Genomic DNA, 19,002 nt, shown 5'->3' on the forward strand with positions numbered 1-19,002 from the left:
CCCCATTTCTGGAGGCCCGCAAAATGGGTGAAGCAGGATGTTCACCTTGGCTGGGTTGTTCGTTTGGGGGATAAAATGAGATAATCCAAGTCACCTGTCCAGCAAAAAGACTGGAATTCAGGAACAGGTTTTTTTAATTAGAGGATAAATAAATGAATGAATGAGCTTTATAAATGTTAGTTTCCTTTCTTGTTCCCCAATTCTGTAATGATAAGAATTAAAACAACCCAAATAACTTCTGCTGAGCTCTACCCGAATTCCTGCATGCCACAGCCTGCCCATGTTGGTGATGTGCTTGCAGCCTGTCTCGAGGGCAGATCTAACATGTAAGGCAAGAGCCCTCATCAAAGTCCTTCTGCTCAGAGTATTCGGGAATCAGACAGACCCAGGTCCAAATCCCCATTTGCACCTACTTGCCGTGTGATCTTGGGCAGATGTCTTAACCTCTCTGATGTGTGAATTCTTCACTTGTGATAAAAACACATGCCACATAGAGCTCTCCTAAGGGTGTTATCCAAGTCTCCTTTCCCTATGAAGTGGTGAGGGTGGGCAAAGGGGACAAGTCCAGAGGGTGTCACACACAGAGCTGTGCACTTCCTGAACTTTACGTGGCCCATTATTCCCTTCCTTGGGCTCCTTCCTCAGGTGGCCACACCCCTTCCCCCCCCCCCCCCGCCCCCATCCAATCCACCAGCAATTCCCGTCCATTTCAGGTCAGAGTATAACCCTGAGCCTGGGCTCTTCAGTCCATCCTCCCTGCGCCCTCCCTGGTCCCAGCCACCGTCCTCCCCCTAGAGGACTAGAACAGCCTCCAAACTGCTCTCCCTACCCTGCCCTGACCCTCCCCACCATACCCACTCCCCAGAGAGCAGCCAGAGAGGCCTGCGGACTTCCAAATCAGGTCACTGTCCGGTTTAGACCCCCTGGTGGCTTCTCCCTGAACTCAGAATAATAGGCTTCCATTGCTGTGCTGGGCATTCCCTGTTTGTCCTCCAGAGCACTCTCCATCCCTGTCCACCTGTTTGGTGCCCCAGAGGCAGACCTGAAGGGACTGCATCACCTTTGCCCTCTGACTTCTGGGGGACTCGGCCAATAGGGGGTGTCAGCAGATCAGGGGGCAGGAGGAGAGAGGGGTGGGGGTGTTACCCCCAGCTTCCTCTCTGCTCAGCCGAGGGTTGGCAGTGGCCAGGTCCCTCTGATGGAAGCAGCAGGGGGTCTCCTGTAGGCACAACAATGCCTGGGTTCCCCTAACTGCTCCTCCCTGGCCCCACCAGGACTAGGGGTGGCCACCAGGGTGCCACGGCTGCTGATCACATTGTGATCCCTACCCAGACCTCTGGAACCAGTCCCTCTATCAAATTCCCCAAGTGTACCTCCTGCTACCTGTCTGGACAATGACTGATACTAAGACCCCCCGTGATCTAGCCCCTGCAGCCCTCCATCCTCTCCTTACTCTGGGCTACCCTCTGGCCACACCCGGCTTCTTTCTGTCCCTCCCACACATTCAGCCTATGGCCTCAGAGCCACCGTACTTGCTGTTCCATCCAGCCTGGGACACTGTGCCCAGATTTTTTGCACCACTGGTCTCAGCCCAAAGGTCACTGTTGAGAGAGGCTTTCTCTAACCATCTGTCGCACACACCCGTGTTCACTCCAAATGCTTTGGGCACCAAGATGCATAGCATGTTTTCCACACCAACAACCTATTCTCCAACTCTCCAGACACCATCTGGGTGTCCTACAATGCAGCATGCTACAATTCAGTCCAATTCCAATGCTAACCACCCATGGTTAGTGCACTCAGAGGTTAAGGGCTTGGTCCCACAAGACTCCCCCACCTCAGATGCCAATCACAAGTCCCGGGGCCCCCTGTGCTTCTGATAGACGGGCTATAAATCGGAAGTTCCCACAACCCCTCCTCAGGTTTGATCATTTGCAGGAATGACTCACAGAACCCAGGAAAACACTTTCCTTACTAGATTACTGGTTTCTTGTAAAAGGATACAACTCAGGAACAGCCAGATAGAAGAGATGCATGGTGCGAGGTATGGGGGTGCATGGAGCTTCCAAGCCCTCTCCAGGCACATCCCCCCTCCCGCACCTTGACGTGCTTACCAACTTGGAAGCTCTCCAGACCCCATCGTTGAGGGGTTTTATAGAGGTTCCATTACACAGGCATGATTAATTAAATCATTAGCAATTGGTGATTGAACTCCATCTCCAGTCCTTCCCCTCTCCTGGGAGGTCAGAGGTTGGGGCTGAAAGTTCCAAGTTCTAGTCAGAAGCCCCCATTCTGAAGCTATGGGGGGGGGTTCCCCTCCAGCCATTCATTAGCATACAAAAGACACTCTTACCGCTCCAGATATTCCAAGGGTCTTAGAAGTTCTTACATCAGGAATTAGGGACGAAGACCAAATGTTACAACAAATCATACTATCACTCAGTAAATTATAAGGGTTTTAAGAGTTCTGTGCTAGGAACTGGGGACAAAGACCAAATATATATATCATAATATCACACACCCTAATTAATTTCCATCGCTGGACTTGCATCAATCCAAAATTAGTCCTGTTAAAAAGAACACCACAGCCCCAAAATGACATCGCTTAAGCCATCTGAGCAAACCAAGACTTAATACCTAACCTAACTGCATGTTCAACCTGCTGGGAATGTGACCTTTAACCAGTCAACATGCAATTTCCAGGTCAATATTAAGAATTTACTGATAGGCTCCCCTTAGGAGAGCGACCTTGTCTAAACCATGCATCCCTTGCTCCCCTCCACTTGCTAGATGGGATGCCTCCCGATTCATGAATCCTTTCATAAAGCCAATTAGATCTTCACATTTACTCCTTTGAATTTTGGTTTTTTTAACAGTCCCCTCGCGTATTTGTCGGCTTGGGAGTTTTGTCTCTTTCTGCCTATAGACGTGTTAGTTCTGAAAAGGGCAGGGGGTTTTTTTGTTCACTGCTGTACCATCGGCACCTCCTGCCACGCCTGGAATGTAGGAGAAACTCAGGAAATATTTATGGAATTAATACAAGAGCTGTCTGTTCACTCAGAAGGAGGGACTGAGGACACTCGCTCTGAAGCCCTTGAAGGCAGAGGGAACACCTGAGTGTCTTTTAAAGGACATGATCGTGGCTTTATTGCCTCAAACCTCTCCACGAGTCCTCTCGGCGCCCCAGAACACTGGCAATGAGGTGACATTCTCAGGCTTGCTGCCCGGAGAAGTAGCTGGATTGTGATAGAAGAGTCTCAACTCCGGAGTCAGACACATCCGGGTTTGAATCCTGGATCTGCTCTACCCTTCACTCCCTGGACCTCCATTTCACTAACAACTGAAAAAGGGGGTCATGGTGAGGATGGACGAGATGGGTTATGTAAGGTTTCCAGCACTGCCCTGCCCCCTGCACCACGACTGGGGAAGAAGAATTAGGTCGCAAAGGGAAAGTGTGATGTCGCTGTGTCCCCAAGAAAGGGGCCCAGGCTGAGTCCCAAGTTGGGGGAAATAGGCAGATCTGTGCCTCTGTAACTGGACTCATGGGGCTCACCATTTGGTATGCATTAAGTTGAACACAACCGGAGGAAGTGTTGTAAGCAAAGAACCCTTTATTGCTTGTGACAAGTTAAGAGGCAGGGAGATAGATCTCCAAGCACCATCTCCCCGTGAGGTTAGTACAGGAAGCTTTCATTCAGTGGATTAGGGGGTGGGGGCAGGGGGCTTTCATATACATTAAGGAACTTATACATACTCTATGACTTAGGCACTTTGGTTCATCTGTACACATGTGCATGCCTAGCATGTCCACATGCTAGTGTATACACTGTATGTTTAAAAATTGGCAGAAAAATCCCTCCGATTGAGGACCTCCCATTGCATCCTAACTGACACCACCATTCCTGGGCAGAGTCTGAGAGCCTGGCTTGATGGGGTGTCCAGGCTGAGAAAGGTTCATGGAGCCCCCCACATACAAGCACAGAGAGAAGCAGCAGAGTGGGTCCCAGGCACCTGGGAGCAATGAGGGCATTGGTGAAGGACCTCAGGAAGCCTTCGAAAGGCTCACCGGTTTCCCTGTGGCTTCTTGTTGAGTGTGGAATGGGGCGCCCCCCTGATCCCCATGCACCTGGTGGTGAGAAGCAGTCCTCACACTTGGATGGGAGCCAAGTATATGCCACAGAAACACGTATGGCCTGTCCTCCAAGGACTTGTGAAGAATCTCAGTGGATGATGAGTTTCCTTCTCCAACCCCTTGATCCACCCCACCCCCCAGAACGTAGAGGCAACCCCAAGGCAAAAAAGCAAATCTAAATTGACTGAGACGTGTTTCCCACCACATGGAGGTGGGAATGGAGCTCAAATGACAAGTTAAGACAAAGTGAATGAATAAAGAAAGTAGCATTTCTCACACACCCGAGTCTTGGACTGAGACTCATTCCTACCACAGATGACATTGCCAGGAGCCCCCACAGGACATGTGTCTTCCTTGCGCCCTGAAAGAGACCAGCTGGAAAAGAGAAATCTTGAGGGGCCCTGGGCTTCTGAAAGGCTGTCCTGGATCAGGGACAGCAATTCTGTGGGACTCTAATGGGGACAAGTAGCAATGGCCAGAGATGCAAGTGTTGGCCAATGAATCCCAAGAAGCTCCTCACGGATGGAGTTGCCCAGTGAGGGAAGGAACCACTGTGAGAGGAAGTGAACTTCCTGTCCCGGCAGGTATGCAAGTAGATGCTATCAGAGGTGTGGAGAGGTGACTCCTACAAGGGAGCTGGCCTGACTGAAATAACGCAGAGGTCTCTTTGAAGCTTAATAGACCACGAGTCTGTAAGTAAAGCCCAGAGTGACGGTGCGTAGTCAGAGCCAGGATAGGATGTTAGTGGGATGTCTGGGGAATCGAGGAAGTGGGGAAGTGAATAGAAGGAAGAAGAAAATAAGGGGCCCAGCTGGGAAGGTGATGTGACTCTGGTATTCTGATACTGATAAAGAGTTCTTCAAAGAGGGGTGCCTGGGTGGCTCAGTCATTAAGGGTCTGCCTTCGGCTCAGGTCATGATTTTGGGGTCCTGGGATTGAGCCCCACGTCGGGCTCCCTGTTCAGCGGGGAGTCTGCTTCTCCCTCTCCCTCTCCCTCTGCTTGTGCTCTCCTTGTCTCTCTCTCTCTCTCAAAATGAATAAATAAAATCTTAAAAAAAAAAGTGTTCTTCAAAGATAGTATTTCCCCAAGGGTGGGTCACGTGTGTACATCAGTCAGAACAGCCTACGCTGAGCTACAGAGCAAATAAGCCATGATCTCTCAGTGCCCTAACACGATACGATTCTGTCTCACTCATGCAAAGTCTGGATGACCCTGCAGCTCTGATTTCTGGAACACATGGCCTTCAAGTGAAAGAGAGAGGGAAGAGGACCACCAGCACTTAACTGTCACAACCCAAAAGTGGCGCTGGACTCTGCCACTCATGGGGTATTGGCCAGAACTAGTCACGTGATCCCAACCGTCTGGTCTCAGCCTGGTGAGAATATGACTTTCACAGCTCTCTGACACTGCTGATCTCCTTTCTCAATAAATAAAGGGCTTGGCCTCGGATTCAGAGCCTGCAGGAGAAAACAGAACATGTTACTGAGCCTACAAAACGCTCTCTGTTCCTAACACGTTTCTTCTCATGATTGTCTCCTGTGTAGGGCAAATGATGCCAATTTTCCATATGGGATGGCAAAGTAAACTTTCCTTTTCAAGAAATTTATTTATTTTTAAAATTTGAGTCTATTTAAAGAAGAATATTAATTCTGTTCCAAGTCAAACTGTGCAGCACCTATATTAATATTTATTTTAGAAGAGGTAATACATACTTCAAAATTCAAAAAGTATTACAGTATAGCTAGAGAAAACTCAGCTCTATCCCCAGCCACACAATTCCCCTTCCCGTTAATACTCTTTATGAATGGTTTCACGGACACTTTCGCTCTTACAAACAACACTGTGATGAACCTCACTGTGTGTACTCCATTTGGGGTGTAAATGGGTACCTAAAGGATAAATCCCTAGAAAGAAAATTCTGGGGCTCCACGTGTGGGCACGTAGCTCCCCATGGTTCAGTTTGGTGCATGGCTGCCATGTTAGTGGGACAGGCTTTCAGCAAAGCCCCACTTGGGGCAATTTAGACCATTCATGATTTTATTAGTTTGCTCAACACACCTTGATAAGCACCAACCTTGAGTCAGCCCTGTGCTGGGAACAAGTAATAGAAAGATGCATTTGACTCGATCCTGGCCTCAAAGAGTTCATAATCTAGCCGGAGAAGGCAGATGCACAAGCCAGTTGTTATGGTTATCCACTGCAGTGTGTTTTACCATTCCAAAACTTAGAGGCGCTGAGAGACAACCAGGATGCTGACGGATTCTGTGGGCCAGGGATTCAGAAAAGGCAGAGCCAGGATGGTTTTTCTCTGCTCCCTGATATCTGAGACCTCATCTGGTTGGTGGTGGGGGGTGGGGGGGTGGGGTGGGACTCGAATGATGGAGGATAGAAGGATAGAAGGATCCATTTCCGCAGTGACTTCTTCACTCCCAGCTCTGGTGCCCATGTTGGGAGCATTGAAGAACAGGCTGAGCTGAGACTGTCACCCAGAGACCCTAACCTGTGGCATCTCGAGTAGGGCAGTCACGGGGTGGTCAGACTTCCCACAAGGTGGCTCAGGGCTCCTAGAGCAATTGTTCTAGTGATCACAGCAGAAGCTGCATGGCAGTGGTTGACATAGCCTTGGAAGCCATACATTGTTGTTTGCACCACAAGCCAGCCATGATTCAAGTAGAGGGATGAGTGTTTTAAAGCGGCCACACTCCCGATCGTAATACAGGATATGTGTTGTAGTGGAGGCAGGTCCAGCAGCACAGAGAGCCCAGTACAAGAGTGACAGCTCCATTCCCTCGGAGAGCGCTAAGAAGACACTCAGGGAAAGCCATTGAAAGAAGGTGACACTGAACAGAGGATTGAAAAGTACGAGCGAAGTTACCAAAGGCTAAAATGGAGTGGGAGGAGGAAGGGAGGGTTTCAGGCAAAGGGAACCGTGTGTGCAATGATTTATGAGGGCTTTGAAAGGCTTGTGCGTGAAAAGGTGAAGAACTTCCACGCAAGGGTAAGAGGCCAGGCTACGGAGTTGTGGACGGGAGTGGAGATCTTAGCTCTACCACTTGCTGGCTGTGTGACAAGTGAGCCTCAGCTTCCTCACCTATAAGAAGCCTCAGGGGTCTGCAGCCTTTTGGATTATTCTAAGGAATAACTGAAATAAGACGGGCCTGGTATAAAAGTGCTGGAGGCATGTTCGCTGTTGACATCATTATGATATCTTGGCTGTACCTTGGAATCATCGAGGGAGCTTTAAAGAACACTGATGAAACTACAAGTGCAAAACTTATTACACTCTGAAAATTACAAAACATTGCTGAAGGAAATTAAGGAAGACCTGAAGAAATAAGAAGACAACCCATGTTCATAATCAGAAGACTTAGTAGCGCTGCCACCTTAGTAAGACTTCCCAAAAGGATCTAGTTTCAACTCAGTCCCTATTAACATCCCAGCTGACTCAGTGGATCCTAAAATTCACAGGAAAATTCAAGGAACCCAGAATACAGCCTTACAGTCTTGAAAAAGAAGACGGAATTGGAGGAATCACGCTTCCCTCTTTCAAAACTTACTATAAAGCTATGGTAACCGCGACAGTGTGGTATTGACATTGTACATCCATGGAACAGAACTGAGAGTCTAGAAATAAGCCCCTATGTCTATGGCCAATGGATTTGGGGTGCGGGTCCATTCAATGGACAAAGAACAGTCTTTCCAATAAATGGTCCTGGGACAACTGGATATTCACATGCAAAAAAGTGAACAAAGTTGTACCTCCTTCTCACACCACATGCAAAAATTACTCAAAATGGATCAAAGACCTAACTGTAAGAGCTAAAACTATCTAAACATTTTGAAGAAACATAAGAGAAAATCTTAGTGGTCTTGGATTTGGATCTGAGATGTGACACCAAAATCACAAGCAACAAGAAAAACTAGATAAATCGGACTTCATCAAAATTAAAACCATTATACTTCAAAGGACACCATCAAAAAAGGGAAGGGGTGCTTGGCTGGCTCAGTCAGTGGAGCAGGTGACTCTTAATCTCGGTGTTGTGAGTTTGAGCCCCACATTGGGTGCAGAGATGACTTAAAAAGTAAAAAAATTTTAATTGAAAAAGGGAAAGAACCACCCACAGATTGGGAGGAAAAGGATGCCAATTTCATAGCTGACTTGTACCTACAATATATAAAGAACATTCACAACTTAATAATACAAACACAAATAACCCAATTTTAAAATGGGCCAAGAATCAGAATAGACACTTCTCCAAAGAAGATAGACAAAGGGCCAAGAAGCCTGGGAAAAGATGCTTAACATTATCTACGAGGGAAATGCAGATCCACACCACTAGGAGAGACTGCCTCACACCCACCAGGAAAGCTAGAATCCAAAAGATAGACAGTGAGAATGTGAAGAAGTAGGGAACCTCTCACCTCCCCCAGAGGGAATACAGAATGGTGTGGCCACTTCAGGAAACATGCTTCAAAATGCTAAACATAGAGGGGCGCCTGAGTGGCCCAGTAGGTTAAGGGTCTGCCTTCGGCTCAGGTCATGATCCCAAGGTCCTGGGATCAAGCCCCATGTTGGGCTCCCTGCTCAGTACGGAGTCTGCTTCTTCCTCTGCCTCTCCCCCTGCTTGTGCTCTCTCTCTCAAATGAATAAATAAAAAATATTTTTTAAAAAATCCCATACAGGGATGTTTACAGCAGCAATATTCATAATAACCAGAGTGGAAACAGCCCGAATTTCCATCAGCTGATGAAGGAATAAATAAAATGTGGTATATCCATATAATAAAATATTACTCAGCAACAATAACAAAAAAATGAAGTACTGATCCATCCTACAACATGGATGAACCTTGAAAACATGATGCTCAGTGAAAGAAGCCAGGCTCAAAGGACCACATATTATATGATCCCATTTATGTGAAATTTCTAGGATAGGCAAATCTACAGAGATCGAAGGTAGATTACTTGTGACCTATGGCTAGGGGTGGGGGGGGAACAGGGCAAGATGGGGAGGATTGGGGAGCGACTGCTAAAGGGTGCATGACATCTTCTTGGGGTAATGAAACTCCTTTTATTTATTTTTTAAAAGATTTTATTTTTAAGTAATCTCTACACCCCACGTGGGGCTTGAACTCACAACCCCGAGATCAAGAGTCACCGGCTCCATCGAGTGAGCCAGCTGGGTGCCCCAGAAATGCTTTTAAATTGATAGTGGTAAACATTTCCCCCCTTTTCTCTTTTGCATCGCTATGAAATGATGGATGTTAACTAAACTTACTGTAGTTATCATTTCACAAGATTTGTAAACCAAGTCATTATACTGCACACCATGAATTTACACAGTGCTGCCTGCCAGTTCCATCTCAATGACACAGAAAGAAACTGGTGGTGATGTATGCACCACTCTGAATACACTAAAAGGTGCTGAGTTGTTCAAAGAGAGAGAGACAAGGAAGGAAAAAAAAGAGAGAGAGAAAATCTTTTTTTTTTTTTTTTTTTTTTTTGCATTTTCCAAGTTTTTAACGAAAAGCTTAAATCGTGGGCGCCTGGGTGGCTCAGACGGTTGAGCGTCTGCCTTCGGCTCAGGTCATGATCCCAGAGTCCTGGGATCGAGCCCCGCATCGGGCTCCCTGCTCCTTGAGAGCCTGCTTCTCCCTCTGCCTCTCTCTCTCTGTCTCTCTCTCTCTCTCTGTCTCTCATGAATAAATAAAAAAAGAATTAAAAAAAAAAAGAAAAGCTTAAATCGTTCAAAAATTGATGTTACCAATACAAGGGGGGAGGAGAGGAGAAACAACATAAGAAACAGACACATAAACAGTCTTTTATATTCTTCCTTTCTTATGAAATACCTCACATATCTTTATTTTTTTTCTTTTCTGCTCAGTAATTTTCTTCTTTTAAATATTTTTTATTAACATATAATGTATTATTTGTTTCAGAGGTACAGTTCTGTGATTCATCAGTCTTACACAATTCACAGAGCTCACCGTAGCACATACCCTCCCCAATGTCCATCATTCAGCCACCCCAACCCTCCCACCCCCCACGACTCCAGCAACCCTCAGTTTGTTTCCAGAGATTAAGAGTCTCTTATGGTTTGTCTCCCTCTCTGGTTTTGTCTTGTTTCATTTTTCCCTCCCTTCCCCTGTGATCCTCTGCCTTGTTTCTCAAATTCCTCATATCAGTGAGATCATATGATACTCGTCTTGAGAGAGAAAATCTGATTTTCTCTCGGAAGTACTGATCCGTCCTACGATATGAATGAACCTTGAAAACATGATGCTCAGTGAAAGAAGCCCTATTCCAGAAGAGTCTGCTTCCCTGCTGTGCTGGAGGGCGGCCCGGGCATCGGAATTCGAAGGTGCCAGGGAATGTTATGGGGCAGCCGGCTGAGAGCCACTGAGCCAGAGAAGGGGAAGCCTGAGAATGGAGAGAGATGCACAGAGAGGCCAGCAGAGCCCAGCGATGGGTTATGTGGACAAACGTGGGTCAGGATGCCGCCAAGGGGTGGGAGGTGCTGCGTGTGGAGGTCAAGCGGGATGCCTGTGTGCGGGCGAGAGGGCAGGTTCCCCACCAAAGGTGTCCTCTGGGGGTGGGGGGTGGAGGACGAGTGGCTGAATCCACCCAGGCTCTGCTTACCAATCCCTGAGCCCCCGGGGCTCAAGTCCGTCCCCTTTCTGGAACAGGCAAAGGGGGTTGGGAGTTGGGCTACGTCCTTCCAAGAGTCTGCATATCGTGAATTGACACCTCACTTTGAAACTGCACATCTATTTTATCTCGGTGCCTAATTGGAATCTCGATTTTAACATCCTGTTACACAAGACCGTTGTACAGATAACAAGACTGAATTATATTCATTACCATCCGGTGAGCGCAGTTATGCTAAGCAAGCAACATTCGTTGTCACATCTAATCCTTCGGCACCTCTGAGAGACAAGTTACTATTGACATGATCCCCATTCCACAGAAGAAGAAACTGAGGCCTGGCGAGGTAAGTGACTTGGCCCAAGGCACCTGGTAGGAAGTGGCAGAACAGGGATTTGAACCCAAGTCAGACTGATGCCAAGCCCTTGCTGTTAAGACATATAACCCTGCCTGTCCTGAAGTTCTTCAGTGACCAAGTCAGGAGACTGAAGTCCCCTGATGCCAAGTGTCTACCTACTGGTCAGCATAGTGATAAAATCAGCATCAGTACCCAGGTCCCTGTCACCAAAGCTGGCAACCACACTAGCTGCATGTTTGTGGAGCCCCCCGGGCACATAGCAGGGACAGGATAATGTCAGCACCCCCTTCTGCCCCCAGGAGAATCACCCAGTTCAATTAACCTAGTAGCTTTCCTTCCAGGGAGCCCCCGTTTCTCTGGCAGATCCCACAGGCATATCCAAGGTTTCTGAGGATTTACGCATGCCGTCCTCCCTCGAGAAGCCCTGTCTGTTTTATGCCTCACTCACTATCCTTGGAAAGACCTGCTGTGGTCCTCCCTCCTCCCAGTGCCCAGCACGGCTCTGCTCTCCCGGGCGCTCACTCCAGACGTATTATTCACAGTGAACTTATTTGTCCCGAATGCAGATGTAATATGTAATTCCCCGAGAATCCAAATGTAATTTAAAGTTATTTTCCAATATCTAATTTGCCTTTTATTTATTTAGGGCAATATTTCAGCAGGAGGCTCCCAGCTGAAGTGCCAGTGTTTGTTTACGGAGACAGGTCCAGCGATGGCGTGGAGCCACACGCCCCAGACACAGACATTACCGATTAAAAAAGTAATTACAACATTGAACACAGCCTTAAATAAAAGCAAAAATGCAAGAGACGGGAAAGGAGGCAAAAACATAAATTGGGAACAATGCCGTTTTCCCCAGACGTTTTGCAGTATTTGCAGCCTGCCTGGTACTGGCACCCTGCCCTGGTTGCATCAGATCCAAGCAGCAGGGGTGCTCTGCCCTGCAAAGAGGTGGGAAGAAGTGCCTAATTATCAGAGATCATCTGTCTGCCTGTATGCCTGTCTTTTAGGGTAACGTCTCCAGTTTAATGTAACCCTCTTACACTAAATGACCAAAAATCACCAGCCAACTCAAACTGACTTAAAGAGAAAATAGGTACGTTCTGGCTCATGAAAGACCATCAGTAGGTTTGGCTTCAGGCATAGTTGGATCAAGGTGCTCAAAAATCTTTAAGAATCTCTTAGGTCTTGGCTTGGCCCGCTGCAGAGTTGACTTCTTTCTCAGTCGGGCTTTGTCCACCTGCTGGTGAAGAGAGAATCCCGGCCGCTTCAGGCTTCCATCTTGTCTGCCTAGCATTCCCAACAGAAAGAGGGTGCTTCTCTTCCACATCGTTCTAGCCAAAATCTTGGGTGGGGCTTTCATCGGCCCTACCTGGATCACGTGCGGATCCTTGAACCAGTCACTTCAGCCAGGGAGTTTCAGCCCTCTGGCCAGATCTGGGTCAGATTCCCACCCCTCGAGAATAGGAATAGGACCAGTCTGGCCCAAACCACATGGACTAAGAGTGCAGGGGAGGGGGTTCCCAAAAAGAAAATTGAGGTTCTTTGAGGGTTGAAGGAGCAATCAGACAAATGCAATTGATTTCCACCCCAGGTACAATTTCTGTCTGTTTCCAGTACAAGTCCTGTTTCTACCTTAGCTCTAGACCACTCTATGCTCCATTGGTAGGAGTATCATAGGACTGTGATGTAGAATATCAAACTTGTGGATTCCTCCCTTGACTTTACTTAAAGAACGTGCTATGCTGCCAATTACAGCATAGCATGACTAGGAGCAGATGATATTTTGCAATCCCTAAGGGTGGCCTGCAATAGAAGGGCAGGTACAAAGCAATTGGCTCTTCAAGTGGATTTCCTTCAAGATGGATATAGCAAGAGCTTTGAGGCTTGAAAGAATCAAATAACTGCTGTTTAATAATTAGGTCCCAATAGTTATCCGGTAATTAAGTCAAAGGAGAAGCAGGAGGCAATTATAATATTTAAGCTGCTCGTTGGGGCGCCTGGGTGGTGCAGTCGGTTGAGCATCCCACTCTTGGTTTCGGCTCAGGTCATGATCTCAGGGTCCTGAGATTGAGCCCCACCTTGGGCTTCCTGCTCAGCGCAGAATCTGTTTGAGATTCTCTCTCCCTCTCCCTCTGCCCCTCCCCACTGCTCTCTTGCTCTCTCGCTCTCAAAATAAATCTCAAAAAGATAAAAAAAAAAATAAAGGGCTGCCAGGTCCAGCTTACACCCAAGAAGTGACTGTGTATAGGAACTGGCCATAGACATGTTACCCTGAGGTCAAGTAAGTATAACTCTTGGCCAAACGTAGCACTAAAGAAATTGCATCATCCTCTCTCAATGGGCATCCAGAAACTACATGGTGCAGGCACAGGACGGAGCATCCATGAGACCATGCGGAACCTAGCCTGAACAGTGACCACTTTGGGACCAGGAAGCAGCTGCAGCAGGGGACCAACCAGACTCCTGTCCTTGCTGTGGCTGCATTGGAGGTGGACAGGCTCCCGCTGGAACTAAGAAATCCTCTGGGGTTCTGAGATCATTCAGGGTCAGTGGGGGGTAGGGGAAAAACCTTGAGAGAAAGGTTATAAATAAATAAGACAGGTGAGTGCCCAAGCAACTGATCAGAAAAATGAAAGAACTCTGCCTTATCGATGCCCCAAGTTGGTGGAAAAGTTCTTGCTGATGACATAGAAATAAATGGGAGAGCAGATCTAAGTTGGCCCACCTGATATACAGTAAATGCTACTGTTGTTGCTTGACATGTGCCCTGATCATCTCTTACTCAAATACTAGCTCGTTCCATTCAATCATTTCCCAAACTCTGCGAAGTCGTTGGCTTTATTATTACTCATCCTCCCATCATAGATGAGAAAATGGAGCTTCAGAAGGATGAGGGTGATATGCCCAAAGTCCATCATGCTGAAACAGGGACTAGAACCGATTTCTCACTTTCCCTTCTAACGCTTCCACAAAAAGGCTTTTTTTTTCCCCAAAGGCAGTGGACAGACAGAGATAGGAAGTTTGCGTTTATTGAGCACCTGCTATGGCCAGGCACGATGCTCAGCGTTATCACACATACGCTCACTCCATCTCTCCCCTGTGTTATTTTTTTTAAAAGATTTTATTTATTTATTTGAGAGAGAGAGAATGAGAGAGAGCACATGAGAGGGGGGAGGGTCAGAGGGAGAAGCAGACTCCCTGCTGAGCAGGGAGTCCGATGCGGGACTCGATCCCGGGACTCCAGGATCATGACCTGAGCCGAAGGCAGCTGCTTAACCAACTGAGCCACCCAGGCGCCCTCTCCCCTGTGTTATTATCACCCCCTTTCAGTAATGGACGGTGGAGGCTCAAAGGGGCGAGGTACCTCCCTCTGCATCACTTGACCAGTTTGGATCTCTGAAGGGATTCAGCATCTGTAAGAAGGAACCTAGAAATTCTCTAGGAAGAGAGCTCCCTGCTCACCAGTGTTATCCTCACCTCTGCGCTCTGAGACATCACTTGGGTGCTCTTCTCTTCCCTGGAGAGCCGGTCTATGCCTATGCACACTCCACGGCCCTCAGGGACCCACAGCTCTGCTAGCTGGGTCCAGCCAAGAGAGGGATGTCTGAGCTAAAAGGCCAGGGATTCTGTAATAAAGACAGAGACAAAGGGATAGACAGAGCCCAAGGGGACTCAGAGAGAACCTGGAAGGACAAGGAGGGTGGCTAGGGGCAGGACAGAAAGGAAGCAGGGAGAAGAGAAAGGACAGGGAGAAAGGAAGAGGATGAATGGGCATTGGCAGAGGTAGCAGAGGACAAGAGGACAAGGGGAAGAGGCAGGAGTTTGGGTGCAAACACACACAACTTTTGTAATAAAGGAAAAATGAAAGTTCTTCATTCAGTCTATTTAGTCCTTAATCTGTCCCCATCTCTGTACTAAGCATCGCAAAGATAGACAAAGTCCGCATTCTCAAGCGATTGTAAAATGATGCATATCTGGAAAAGCCAGATTCCCCACTGAGATGTCAGGTAACCTTCACTGAGCTGCAGGTTGGGCGTCAAGAGTGTGGAACATCTTTCCATGCAGACAAGGGGAGGAAAAGCCTTCCAGACAAAGGGAACAACATACACGAAGACCCAGAAACGGAAGAGTGCATGGAGTCCAGGACCAGCAAGGAGCGAGTTAAGGCTGCAGCAGAGAACAGGACAGAGCCAGAAATGAAGTAGGACTAGATCATGCTAGAAATGGAGACTTTATCTTGATGACCAGTGTCTAAAAATGCCATTAAAGGATTCCTGAGAATTTGCCGACTTACACTTAGGGATTTATGAGTGCTCAGCAAGAACTTTTAGCACTTGGACATGTTCACCCAATACCAGCACGTTCTGGATCATCTATCTCCCTGACAAGCAGCATGGAATGTTGTCTGGAATCACTTCGGGGTCCAGTAAGAATGTCTTAATTGTCCCAGGACAAACGGAAAAGAGAAGAGGTAGAGTTGATACACAAATGGTGTGTTTATGTCAGATAAAGGACAATTGGTGGCTTGCTACAGCAATGAAGGTTCTTAGAAGAAAAGGGTGGGAGGATTAAGTCTCCACACCCCCCAAAATAATAAAAGCAGTGGAACTCAAGAAAACTGTGCTAGAACAGCAATTCATTTTTAGTAAGTGGCAAATTAGCTTCACCAAGACAACATCATCTATCATGTTAAGTAAACAATACTAATTTGAATTTTATCACCTTTATTTGTACATAGTTTCTAATTTGTGTGAGCCTTATCGCTGTTTAGGAACTTCTTTTGTCGTTGATTCTAAAACATAATTTTTGTTACATTTTGACTCTGAAATTGGGATGCATCTTAAAATTTATAGACTCTACAAGTAGAACTGACAGCACTTTTTCCCTCTTAATGCTACATAAAATAATTATGCATCTTACAACTAATGATGGATTAGAGTCACATGAAGAATAAGTGGATACCTAGTTTTATTTGTAAATAACTGAGTAACATTACAATAAAAAATGTTTAAGCCAATATGAGGTCCATAGACTATTCTCTATAGAAATAGTTTATATAGTACTCAAGTTGGAGTACCAATGATGAGGAAGAGGCCATAAGAAAAAGTTTCAATCAACAGAAGTCAGATTTTCATATTAGGAAGACATTCTAGCACCACACTGGATAGAAATAGAGAGACCAGTTTTGCAGGAGATCAACTGAGAAATTATGAGAATATATATATGGAGAATATATATTTATTCACATATATATATATTAAGATGAGAACATAACAAAGAGATGTGCAAGAGGTAGAATCAATGGGATTTAGTATTTGATTAGATGTGAAAGGGTGAGGATGTGGGGAAAGAGAAAGAGGAGCAGGGAAGGCCCAAAGAGGATGCTGGGTTTCTGGATGGGATGGAGTAGCATCTCCAAGGTACATAACTGTACTCAAAATTGAGAAGGTAAGTTGTGGCAGTAATGATGGTGATCGTAACAGTGGTGTTGAAGGCTATGGTGATGATGGAAGTGATGGTGAAGTGATAGTGGCAGTATTGGTGGAGATGATGGTGGTGGTGATGGTGATGATGGTGATTGTTGGTGGTGGTGGTGATGATGGCGGTGGTTGTTGTCGATGGTGATGGTGTTGGTGGTGGTGATGATGGTGGTGAGATTGGTGGTGGTCATGGTGGTAAGATGGTGATGGTCGTGATGGTAGTGGTTGTTGGGGGTTGGTGATGGTTGTGAGGATGGTGGTAGTGGTGGTGATGGTGATGGTGGTGGTTGTTGTCGATGGTGATGGTGTTGGTGGTGGTGATGATGGTGGTGAGATTGGTGGTGGTCATGGTGGTAAGATGGTGATGGTTGTGATGGTGGTGGTTGTTGGGGGTTGGTGATGGTTGTGAGGATGGTGGTAGTGGTGGTGATGGTGAAGATGGTGATTGTTGGTGGTGGTGATGGTGATGGCGGTGGTTGTTGTCAATGGTGATGGTGTTGGTGGTGGTGATGATGGTGGTGAGATTGGTGGTGGTCATGGTGGTATGATGGTGATGGTTGTGATGGTGGTGGTTGTTGGGGGTTGGTGATGGTTATGAGGATGGTGGTAGTGGTGGTGATGGTGATGATGGTGATTGTTGTTGGTGGTGGTGGTGATGGCGGTGGTTGTTGTCGATGGTGATGGTATTGGTGGTGGTGATGATGGTGGTGAGACTGGTGGTGGTCATGGTGGTAAGATGGTGATGGTGGTGTTGGTGTTGGTGATGGTGGTGATGATGGTGGTAGTGATAGTGATAATGGTGGTGATAATGCTGATGATGGTGGTGGTAGTTGGTGATGATGACAGTGGTGCTGATGGTGGTGGTGGTGGTAGTAGTGATGATAAGGATTAATATAGTAGAATTATAATCATGATGTTATACCAGGAGGCCTAGAAGTAAAAGTGGCCACATTGGGGATTGGGCTCTCCAGCTGCCCCATCTTGACTTGAAGCATCTACTGGGAAAGAGCCGACTTTCTCCACACCTCATCCATGAGATGAGAATTACTCCTCTCTCTTACTATCATGATGGTAGGCATCAGCCTCACTCTCTAATCACACAATGACAAAATATAAATGAACACTAGAACCAACGGATTCCCCCCACAGCAGGGAATAACCATTATTTACCCATAAAAATATTTTAAGGGTTATTAGCATTTAAACTGTGATTAATTAAATTCACAAAAATTGTTTCTGAGACATATAAATGAAGTGGTTCCTGCTGGGTGGCACTGAGGCTTTACTCTCCTGGTGGCTGCTGAAGGAGACAGTGGGGGGAGGTCACTCAACACATCTGTTCCAGAAACTTTGGGAAAAACTATAGGGCCCATCTCAAAGGTGGTTCTTCCCTGACCTCTTCCACATTCATCCTTCCAGTTTGGATCTACACAATTAAGGGGATAGGTTTGGATGCTAGTGTCCCCATTTAGGAATTTATCCACATCTATGAGTCCTGAAGGAACCCAAAGATTATGGAGCTTGAAGGAACCCAAAGGGAGGAAATCAGCTATATTTTAGTTCACTCTGACCACTCTGCCCAAGAAAGGGCCAAGACTAGCTCAAGGTTACACTGACTCCTTTCCAGGGATTTCCATATGCCACCCTAAATTCTTACATGAGGTCAGTGAGACCCTGCATCACACACCCAAAGGAAGCTGGCCCAGATTGGCAGCCAGAAGAAAGGTACAAGCAAAGGTGGAGGGGACCGGACTGAGTTGTGCTGTAGTGACCTCCAGATCCAAAGGGTTGGTGCACTCTCTGTCTTTCAAGCCTCCAGAGATCCAACGGGCTGAATCTCTAGGCATTGGTGCCACAAAGGGTTCATGAGGGTTTCAGTTACCCAAGAATGTGTCCAGGTCTCCGTTGCCCACCCTGGTGCAGACCATCCTCAACAAGAGCTGTTCTCCCTACAACTCCCATGAGTCCAGTCTTCATTTCTCCCAACCTCAGCAGTGCCCACCTCAGCATAGATACCTGCTCCCATAGGGTTGTCAGGAAAAGGAAAGAACTGTGCCTGCCTGGGATGGAAGCCCCAATGAGAGGTGCACTTTGGAGACATGCCCTCTCCTACTAGGACCCAAATCCAGATTCAGCTAACACTCACCTACACTCAGACTCGGTGCTGTGCATTTTCACACACACAGCTCTGTAATGACACCATTTCTCAGGTTTTCCAGTTGAGGAAATGGGGTCAGCTGTGCCTTGAAGACACCAACTGTACCAGATACCTTCGACATGACAGACAAATCCCCCTCACAGGCCATGATGCCCCAGCACATGGACAGCTACCAGTATAGCAGGACAAGGCTCAGAGAGTTTCACTCTCCCCAAGAATACTTCC

This window comes from Mirounga angustirostris, unplaced genomic scaffold (assembly GCF_029215605.1).
Source record: "Mirounga angustirostris isolate CCGP_5_RB_7025 unplaced genomic scaffold, mMirAng1.0.hap1 SCAF_5, whole genome shotgun sequence".
Taxonomy (NCBI): domain Eukaryota; kingdom Metazoa; phylum Chordata; class Mammalia; order Carnivora; family Phocidae; genus Mirounga; species Mirounga angustirostris.